The sequence below is a fragment of the Octopus sinensis genome, unplaced genomic scaffold, assembly GCF_006345805.1.
Source record: "Octopus sinensis unplaced genomic scaffold, ASM634580v1 Contig03737, whole genome shotgun sequence".
Classification (NCBI taxonomy): Eukaryota; Metazoa; Mollusca; class Cephalopoda; order Octopoda; family Octopodidae; genus Octopus; species Octopus sinensis.
The window spans coordinates 180-11,972 of NW_021826815.1; the positions used below are offsets into that span (position 1 = coordinate 180).

Below are 11,793 nucleotides of genomic sequence, written 5' to 3' on the forward strand. Positions count from 1 at the left end.
ATATATATTATATATATATATCTATATATATAAACAATGATAAATATCAAAGTGAGTTATATACAGTAGCGGTAACACATCGTGACGTATATTTGCCATTTCAATATGGCTACCCCTAAGGGTGGATGCTACTGTAGTTTTTAGCCCCAGAAGGACACACTCCTCCAGCTGGCCATAGACACCACTTTCTGTGCCCCTGTCAGTAGCATCCACCCTTAGAGGTAGCCATATTGAAATGGCAAATATACGTCACGATATATATATATATATATATATATATAATAGTTTTCTCTTTTTATTTAAAATTCTTACATCAATGATTTTAATTTCTTGTTAATATTGATTTCTAGATATTGAAGATAGTCTATATGGACTACATGGTGTAAATGGAGTATGATGGATGTAAAGAAAACGTGTGCAAAGTCGGGTGGGTCCGTATGAATTTGAAGTAGTACGCATCTGATTATAGTTAAGACGAGCAGAAGCCATCGTAGTAGAGGGAGAATAGACATCGGGAGGAGACAGGAAGTCTGTAAACCAGATGTTTTGGTTTGATCTCAAGAAGACCGTAATATACAGAAGCAATCATTAAGCAGACGATAGCGTCGATATACCACCGGGTTTTCTGAGTTTTCTCACTTTTTTGGTCTCCAGATCAGACGTCGTAGGTATCATGATAGAAAAGTCATATGGCAACAAATATATACGATACAGCGGAAATATATAATTTGATATGTATCAATCAGTCCTCAGCAGAGATTTCATTAACAAAATTTATTATGAATTAACTTAAATCATCTTCAATTAATATTATTATTCATCAGAGGGCAGCGAGCTGGCATAGTCGTTACTGCACCGGAAGAATGCTTTGCGGTATTTCGTCCGCCGCTACGTTCTGAGTTCAAATTCCACCGAGGTCGACTTTGCTTATCATCCTTTCGGAGTCGATAAAATAAGTACCAGTTGAGTATTGGGGGTCGACTTAATCGAGTTACACCCACCCCCGAAAATACTGGTCTTGTGCTAATATTTGAAACCAGTATCATTATATGTCATCAAATATAGATATGTTCTTGAAAATATCTACCAGAAAATAAGTACCAGTGCGTAACTGGTACTTATTTAATCGACCCCGGAAGGATGAAAGGCAAAGTTGACCTTGGCGGAATTTGAACTCAGAACGTAACGGCAGACGAAATACCTATTTCGTTACTACACACAAGGGGCTAAACACAGAGGGGACAAACAAGGATAGACAAACGGATTAAGTCGATTATATCGAAACCCAGGGCCTAACTGGAACTTATTTAATCGTCCCTGAAACGATGAAAGGCAAAGTCGACCTCGGCGGAATTTGAATTCAGAACGTAGCGGCAGACGAAATACCTATTTCTTTACTGCCTACAAGGGGCTACACACAGAAGGGACAAACAAGGACAGACAAACGGATTAAGTCGATTATATCAGCCCTGGTACCTCAGTGGTACTTATTTAATCGACCCCGAAAGGATGATAGGCAAAGGCGACCTCGGCGGAATTTGAAAACAGAACGTAGCGGCAGACGAAATACCGCTAAACATTTCACCCGGCGTCTAACGTTTCTGCCAGCTCACCTCCTCATAGCATTGTTCTTTTAGATGACAAAATGTACTGTAGGATAAATCTATAAAATTCAGCCGACACTTTGTGTGTAAATTAGAATTAAGCTCTGAACTGTCTTTTAGGGGTCTTTTTTCATGCAATCTTATCGTCAACGGAAAAAAAAATCAAGTGAACTCGTTTCATTGAAATATTGTCAACAACGGGCGCAGACGGGTTCAGTTCTACTGCGTGGCACCTTGAGCAAGTACCTCCTACTATAGCCTCGGGCCGACCAAAATCTTGTGAATGAATGTTGAAGATGGAAACTGTAAGAAGTGCGTCATTTATATATGTGTGTATGTGTATAGTAATCTCTCGACTATCGCGGGTGTTACGTTCCACCACCACCCCACCGCGATAGGTGAAAATCCGCGAAGTAGAAACACTACAGTACTGTATATATTTTTAAAATTATTTTTATAATTTGTGTATATTTTATCAAATGCAAAACAACACCACGGAGAAATGGACGTAATAAACCGGGATATGTGAACCGCGATAAGGTGAGGGATTACTCTATGTAGGCGCAGGAGTGGCTGCGTGGTAAGTAGCTTGCTAACCAACCACATGGTTCTGGGTTCAGTTCCACTGCGTGGCATCTTGGGCAAGTCTCTTCTGCTATAGCCCCGGGCCGACCAATGCCTTGTGAGTGGATTCGGTAGACGGAAACTGAAAGAAGCCTGTCGTATATATATATATATATATATGTATGTGTGTGTTTGTGTGTCTGTGTTTGTTCCCCTAGCATCTATCTAGCTTGACACCGATGCTGGTGTGTTTACGTCCCCGTTACTTAGCGGTTTGGCCAAAGAGACCGATAGAATAAGTACTGGGCTCACAAAGAATAAGACCCGGGGTCGATTTGCTCGACTAAAAGGCGGTGCTCCAGCATGGCCGCAGTCAAATGACTGAAACAAGTAAAAGAGTAAAAGAGTAAAGAGTATGTGCGTTTGTGCAATCAATTAATCAGTCAATAAATATACCAGGGTATTCGGCTCACAATCGTAAGGTTGTGAGTTCGATTTCTGGCAGCGCTCACGTTGCTCCATTTCACTCAGCTGGCAAAAGTAAGTTGTACCTGTATTTCAAAGGGCCAGCCTTGTCACACTCTGTGTCACGCTGAATCTCCCTGAGAACTACTTTGAGGCTACACGTATCTGTGGAGTGCTCAGCCACTTGCACGTTAATTTCTCGAGCAGGCTGTTCCGTTGATCGAACCAACCGACGGAGTGCCACTTTAAATAAATAAATCAAGACAATGATTTTCAACCATATTCTATCTCTGCACTCCTTTCATTACTATCATATTCTGATAGATTGGAGGCGCAATGGCCCAGTGGTTAGGGCAGCGGACTCGCGGTCGTAGGATCGCGGTTTCGATTCCCAGACCGGGCGTTGTGAGTGTTTATTGAGCGAAAACACCTAAAGCTCCACAAGGCTCCGGCAGGGATGGTGGTGATCCTTGCTGTACTCTTTCACCACAACTTTCTCTCACTTACTTAGTTTCTGTTGTACCTGTATTTCAAAGGGCTGGCCTTGTCACTCTCTGTGTACGCTGAATCTCCCCGAGAACTACGTTAAGGGTACACGTGTCTGTGGAGTGCTCAGTCACTTGCACGTTAATTTCTTGAGCAGGCTGTTCCGTTGATCGAACCAACCGACGGAGTACCAGTTTAAATAAATAAATCAAGACAGTGATTTTCGACCATATTCTATCTCTGCACTCCTTTCATTACTATCATATTCTGATAGATTCTCACAGCCATTCGATATTTAAAAACCCAGTTTTATAGCTACTTCTTTCAAAACTTCTATTTTGCTCTTCACCCGTTCACTTGCATAGGTTCGCAATAACATTCACTGAGAAAACATGTTTCGGCGACCGGAAACAGGTTGAATTAAGTAAAACATTACAGATAAAACTTAGATAAAACTTAGATATGTTTCGACCAAAGATTGGTCAAGGCCATGTCTAACTCTAGAGCTCACCACAGTGAGCTCTGGTGGTGTCATAGCGCTCACTGTGGTGTCGTAGCCGTGGACAGTGAGCCCAATGGCGCCCAGAGTGAGCTCCGGTCGCCATAGCGCTCGCGCTGGGCGCCATTGGGCTCACTGTCCGCGGCTACGACAGTGAGCGCTATGGCGACCAGAGCTCGCTCTGGGCGCCATTGGGCTCACTGTCCACGGCTACGACACCACAGTTTCACAAGAAGAAACTGATAGAATAAGTACCAGGCTTATCAAAATATAAAAAAAGCACTACACAGTGTCTCATATTTTTGTTTGCCTACTCAGTTGTATCTAGAAATTTATCTTTGTGGTGTGTGTGTGTGTGTGTGTGTGTGTGTGTGTGTGTGTTTGTCTATGTATGTGTATGCATACATATATATATATACATATATGTATACACACACACACACACCACACATATATATATAACATAGTTCTTGAACCGGTACTTCAAGTAACGACTAAGGTAGGGTAACTGACTGCTTATTGTGATCATTCGTCTTTTGGTTTCCTGTAGCTTTGCTCTCTTTTACAAACCCAGTGAACATATATTTCTCATTTTAAAGAAATTCAAACAATAGATATAAGACCCAAGTTAAAAAGATTCTCAACAATTCAACTTCTCTGGTTGACATTAAAATGCCCACCCCCAACAGGGGCCTTAACTCTCGCATTTTAAAGCTCCATGACCTTCATTTTTTAGGAGCAAAATCTTTTTAACAGGTTCAATAAGACTGGAATTTTGGAATATGCGCATAAAAATCAGTAGTATGGGATACATGTGGCATGATTACAATTTTTTTAGGGTGTGTAAAGAGGGAAATAACCCTCATCTGCAATTTTGATAAAATCCGAAACATAGATATTCCAGTTCATTACAGAAAATATAACAGAAAAGTCTAATTCTTCAATTGAATGTAACCGGGCAATGCCGGGTATCTCTGCTAGTATATATATATATATATATATATACTATCTCTTCTCTGTCTGTCTCTCTCCCTCTTTTGTTCTTCATCCTTTCTGGTTTTCTCTCTTACCCTTCCCTATTCTTCTCCTCTCCTCTTCACCGTTCCCTCTCTCTCACTCTCCCTCCTTGACTCTCTCGTTGCTGACACGTGACGAAAGAGAATCTATCTTTCTGCTCACTACCTTCCTAAAGACAACACGTGCTTATACCTGTCTCCTCTCATAAGCTCATCTTCCTGGCGTTCATAATAATTTTCTATCGTCTTGGCTTTACAGCCCTCACCTTTTGTGTTTACTATCTTGCTCTCACTGTCCTGTTCTTGTTACCACTTTCACCCTCCGCAAAAAATCCCAAATTTTATTTAATTTGCTTTGCGGGAAGGACTGTTTCAACAAAGTCGCGTATTGTCTGTCCTTGCCTTCGTACTGCGGAGTAGATGAAACAGGGACAACTGATGAAGAGTAATATTCTTTATGTTGTATGTCTCGTTTCTCTGTTTGTTTTTCTGTTGTTCGAAAAAAAGTTCGTTTTCTATGTTTTTGTTTTTATGTTTTCGTTTCTCATTGTGTTCAACGTTTTTTCGATGTCCTGTACCCATATATGCATGTATATATACATATATATGTAGGTATGTATATATATGTATGTATTAACGCATATAGTTATGTATTATTTATATTATATTATATTATATTATATTATATTATTTTACGTATATATATATATATATATATATATATATATATCGGGTTTATCCGAACTCAGAACATAAAGACGGACGAAATGTTGCTAAGCATTTTGTCTGGCATGTTAACGATTTTGCCAGCTCGCCATCTTAAATAGTAGAAACAATATTTAAAAAAAAGAACAAACGAATCTTCAAATTTAATCTGAAAGCAATTCATGAAGAGATTATGTAAGACGTTTTATCCGTGCAGTATGAAAAGTAGAAGATTTATTTGTTTTGAATTTCAATGAAAAAATTTTGAAAACTAGATTTCTTATTTCTCTTTCAGATACACTAACTCTATTTATTGCGGAAACGAAAACGAGAAGACAATTTATGCGTTCATTCATGCTCTCTCTTTAAAAAATAAATTTCTGTGCTACCCACCAGCTATAATCATCAGAATCTAGTTCCTTAATGGTTTCCCTGCCCGCCTAAAATCCCCCTCTGTCTTCCCCACCATTTCTCTTTCTTCGGCCGATTTTCTTTGATACATTATCTTCCTTCTATTAGACTAGGACGAGCTACACCAGCGACCGTCTGTTAAAATCCTTTCTTGTCATCCTGCTGTGTGGTCTATATGCAACAGACGACACCCACAGACGACCAAACTGGGTGGCCGCCACGTGTATACAGAAAGTCAAGCGATGCACACCTTACTTGAGTGGCACCAGTGCAGGATGGCTTCCGACTGAGATGATTCTAGCAGGAGGAATACTGTAAATATGAAGCAGCGGTATTCAAAAGTCGGTAAAACCTTCTCAGTCGCTGTTTTTGTTTTTACTGTCTCATTAATTGAGGTCCATTTAACCTTCACTTAACCAATACTAAACAACACAGTATGCAGTCCACCATATTGCTTGCTGGAACATTCTCAACAGACGACTGTTAAAATATTTCTGAGCCGTGTGTGCGTGCGTGCGTGCTTGTGTGATGGTGCGTGTGTGCGTGTGTGTGTGTATAAGGTTGCATACCTCTCTGTTCGTATATTTCAGTGTCTATATGGATGTCTGGAGAGATAGATGGATGTATACATGAATGTATATGACTGAACAATGTTGACGAATAAAACGCGGTTAGATTTAAGAGCCATTCATATGCATATCTATCTATCTATCTATCTCTATCTATCTATCTATCTATCTATCTATCTATCTATCTATCTATTTATCTGTCTGTCTGTCTGTCTGCCTGCCTCTCTCCCTCTGTCTTTCTGTATATATGTTTTCTAGTCATTATTTTAACATGGCATATGTGTGTGTGTGTGTGTGTGTGTGTGTGTGTGTATGCGTGTGTGTGTGTGTGTGGAGGCGCAATGGCCTAGTGGTTAGGGCAGCGGACTCGCGGTGGTAGGATCGCGGTTTCGATTCCCAGACCGAGCGTTGTGAGTGTTTATTGAGCGAAAACACCTAAAAGCTCCACGAGGCTCCGGCAGGGCGTGGTGATCCCTGCTGTACTCTTTCACCACTCTTTCTCCCACTCTTTCTTCTGTTGGCCTGCTCGCTTAGCCAGCGGGGTGGCGTCGTTCGAAGGCTAAAACAATGCGAAAGCATTGTGACCAGCGATGTGTAAAAACATCTGATGGTCTGGTCGGTCACGTGATCACGTGATATATATATATATATATATATATATATATATATAATATATGCATATATATTCTTTATTTGTGAATTAAGCTTAATTCGCAAATAAAGAAATTATCTACCACTGCGGTATTGAGCACTCATTCCAACGTTCTACATTTATTTGTGGTGTATATATATATATATATATATATATGTATGCATATGTATGTGTGTGTGTATATATGATATATATATATAAATATATATGTGTGAGTGTGTGTATATATATATATATGCCATAAAATTACTATAATATATAATGATATACTGAGATAAACTTAGATATGTTTCGACCAAAGATTGGTCTAAGTTAATAGCACCACCTGATAGGCTTATCTAAATCCTGTTTAAGTCAAGTTTTGTTTATGGTCCATTCAAGTAGTGAGTTTTTGTTGGGTGAGTTGTATCCAATTATGGGTGGCTTATCTGGTATTCTTTGAAGGATTCTATCCAGACTCCGTTTAAAGTTAATGGGATCCTGTTCCTCTTTGATCTCTTTCGGGACAATGTTAAACAGGGCAGGGCTTGTTGAGGAAAAGAAATTATGTCGCAGTGTACCTATATGCTGTGATTCTGAATTGGGCAGGGGTCGTATGGCCCGTGGCCCCAGCCTTGGATGAACCTTGAAACGCATACTTACATAGCACAAACACAATCTACTCATCCTCTTCCTCGAAATTGCTGCCCTTGTGGCAAAATTTGAAACTATTATTATTATTATTATTATTATTATTATTATTATTATTATTATTATTATTATTATTATTGAGTGAATGAGTGAGTGGGCAGTGCAAGCCATCAAAGTGACTCTACAGAACAAATATACGAAGCGAAATATGCCCATCATGAATGCCCGTCTGAAAATGGTACACCAGGCATGTGCACGACGACCATATTATGTACGCGACATGAGGATTTCACATAAAGCTAAAAAGAGCATGACTTTCCAGACGGGACCCAATTAGAATTTTCTTCAAGTCGAGTAAGCCTTTCTCGCTCGAAAACACCCTGAGTAAGGTTTATCTAAGGAAGATGACCCCGAAACAGCCATGTTTCCAGAAGTGAATTATTCAAACCCCAAAGAAATTTTCTCAACACATGATTGTGATGCTCGTCCTCTACTTCTGCTCAAGATCAGAGATTCACATATCGTCAACCATTAAGGGACATGCTCAACTGATTAAGGACAAACAGCTAACAAGCAAATGTATGGTATTGAACAGAATTTTTGTTGTAGCCCAAATTTTGTACCAAGACAAAACATGTACATGATAATACTTCCAATCAGTTAAGATTAGGAGATATCAGAGCCACTGTCTGGTATTGCATCAACGCATACTATGTGGTATTACATCAGTGCATTCTGGCTAGTGTTGCAGCAGGACGTTCAATGAGGTCAGCAGATAGAGGAACTGATAAACTAAATGATATTGTTAGATAAATCGTATCGTATGGAATGGAAGCACTCCGTCGGTTACGACGATGAGAGTTCCGGTTGATCCGAATCAATGGAACAGCCTGCTCGTGAAATTAACGTGTAAGTGGCTGAGCACTCCACAGACACGTGCACCCTTAACGTATTTCTCGGGGATATTCAGCGTGACACAGAGAGTGACAAGGCCGGCCCCTTGAAATACAGGTACAACAGAAACAGGAAGTAAGAGTGAAAGAAAGTTGTGGTGAAAGAGTACAGCAAGGATCACCACCATCCCCTGCCGGAGCCTCGTGGAGCTTTTAGGTGTTTTCGCTCAATAAACACTCACAACGCCCGGTCTGGGAATGGAAACCGCGATCCTATGACCGCGAGTCCGCTACCCTAACCACTGGGCCATTGCGCCTCCTGTATCGTATAACCATTAGCTGAAGCAGATAACAAAAAATTTATAAAACTTTTAAAAGTAAACCGATATGGTCGAATGAATTCACTCGCTGCTATGGTAAATAAAAATTAAGAATTTGAATTTGAAAATATGGCTGAAAAATGTTTCAGTTATTTGACTGTGGCCATGCTGGAGCACCGCTTTAGTCGAAGAAATCGAGCCCAGGACTTATTCATTGTAAACGTAGTACTTATTCTATCGGTCTCTTCTGCCGAATCGCTAAGTTACGGGGACGTAAACACACCAACATCGGTTGTCAAGCGATGCTGGGGGACAAACACAGACATACAACCATATACGAACGCACACATACACACGTATACACACACACACACACCACCACACATATATATATATTATATATATATACATATATACGACGGGCTTCTTTCAGTTTCCGTCTACCAAATCCAATCACAAGGCTTTGGTAGGCCGAGGCTATAGCAGAAGACACTTGCCCAAGATGCCACGCAGTGGGACTGAACCCGGAACCATGTGGTTGGTAAGCAAGCTACTTACCACACAACCACTCCTGCGCCTATAAAGGATAGGAAGACGCTTACAGCACCTAGGTTTCCCAAGCGCTCACCCATCTAAGTACTAACTAGGTTCGACGTTGCTTAACTTCGGTGATCGGACGTGAACCGGTGCTTTCAACGTGATATGGCCGTAAACTGATATGGCCGTAATTATTGTGATGGTTTGTTGCCAACTTAATGTGGCGGTCCCAGAAAGGGAAAAATGCTATTGCTATTTAGCCCCAGGAAACACCGTCTCCAGTTGGTCATGTGACATAAAGACACAGAACGCTTGTGTCACATGGCCAACTGGAAACGGTGTTTCCTGGGGCTAAATAGCAGTAGCATTTTCCCCTTTCCTGGGGCTGTCACATTAAGTTAACAACAAACCATCACTTTATTGTGCTGCTACTGTATAAATCTCTCTGAGAGATTTGGAAATGAAATATTTCTAATTTATTTAGATATTATTAAAATATTAACATTTAATTATTCAATTAGTAATGTGAAATTTGAAATTTTTCTTTAATATATTTGGTAGAGAAATCATCCAACCAAATCATTTAGTTCCTTAGGTATTGATTTAGATGTCTTGCAAACAACTTGCACATGCAAGTGCTACCAGTTAAAAGCTCCGTATACCTGAAGCTAGCAGTGTATGGGGTCATCAGGAGAGAATGCGCGCCGTTTCGGGGCCTACCTCTCGACGGCATCAATGCGCACCGGCCCCCCTCACTGATATGAGGCCCCGCTTGCTAGATCAGCTCGTTATGAAGAACTCAATATACTTCTAGCCATCGCTCATCGTCTCTTTTTAGCCAAATCTAGTGGCTAGCCTTCTCCACTGTAGATTGGATATCAGTCATGGTGGTATTGACTTTACGATGAGTTAAGCCTATCGATAACAACAGTCGTCTCGCGCTGTGTCCAACAAACCCTCTACATCCGACTTCGATAGGAAAATGTTCCGCTTTCCAGCCTGCGTCTTCACATTCCTCGAGGACTTTATATGAGACGCCATCACCTCCTGGGGCAGTCTTTGCTCTAGCTTTTCTAACGCAGTCATTCACCTCTCTCTCCCTGATGTCCCAAATCTGGAATTCGATATCAGGTCCTGAGAGATGATTTAGCCCATGTAGAGTTTCAAAATTTATAGCTCAATTTTGTCAATAGTCATGTGACCTATCATATAACACATCATGTGACCCATCCTTCGTTTTATCCAATCTGTCAATGATGTTTGTTTTTCAGTGGGCCCTTATAAAACAAGTGCAACATCGAATTTTCCGAAACCTTTGCTTCCAAAGCAATTCCGGATTACTGATTTTTCCGAACCAACGGTGATCACACTCTAAATTAATCAAATACTAAATTTATATAGGCGTGGCTGTCGATCTCATGGTTTCAGGTTCAGTCTACAGCGTGGCCACTGGGGCGAATGTTTTCCATTATAGTTTCGAACCGTCGAAACTTTCGTGAGTGGATCTGGTAGACAGAAACTGAAAGAAGCCTATCACATGAGACCTTGGGCAAGTGTTTTCTACTAAAGTCTCGGGCCGACCAAAGTCTTGTGAGGGGATTTGGTAGACGGAAACTGAAAGAAGCCCGTCGTATATATATATATATGTGTGTGTGTGGTGTGTGTGTGTGTGGGTGTGTGTGTGTGTATCTATATATGTATTTGGAAAAGGGTAAAGAATAGTGGGAGAAGAGGAGGTAAAAGAATAAGAGAAAGTAAGGGAGGTATACATACATACATACATAATACAGACATACATAATACATACATACATACATACATACATAATACATACATAATACATGCATACATACATACATACATACATACATACATACATACATACATACATACATACATACATACATACATACATACATATTTACATACATAGGAGAGATGCTGAAAAGTTCCTGGCTTTGGGTAAAAGAAAATACCAGAGGATCGGTTAATTATGATTTTATTCAATATTTTCCACCTTCAGGTTCATACACTTATTGCACCGGTCCTTCTAATCCCTATAAAAGGACTCAGAAGATTGGACCTCTAGCCAGGCCTTTTGCGAAACTCTGAAAGCCAAGGATTTTTCAGCACTCCCTTGTATCTATAGCAGTATTTGTGTGTGTGTGTGTGTGTGAGTATTTCGGTGTTTGTGCTTCTCCCTTCATCATCTGACAACCGGTTTCAACTCTGATGCGTCTCCGTAACACAGGGGATCAGCAAAAGCCGACAGAACAAGTCCCAGACTTGAAAATAGGTAATAACCCCCCACAAGGCAATGCTCCAGCATGGCCGCAGTCCAGTGACTGTTACAAAGCAAAGGAGCAAAAGTGTTTATATGAAAAATCGTATTTGTACACGAAAAACACTACATGTATACGAAAAATCGGAAATATATGTTAA

General features: G+C 40.4%; 1 non-coding gene across 1 annotated transcript; it reads right to left on the reverse strand.

The window, feature by feature from the left end:
• Nucleotides 1–9,409: 9,409 nt before the first annotated feature.
• On the reverse strand, nucleotides 9,410–9,528 carry LOC115227488. Its single transcript, XR_003883126.1, has one exon. It is a non-coding gene; the product is annotated as a 5S ribosomal RNA (ribosomal RNA).
• Nucleotides 9,529–11,793: the final 2,265 nt, after the last annotated feature.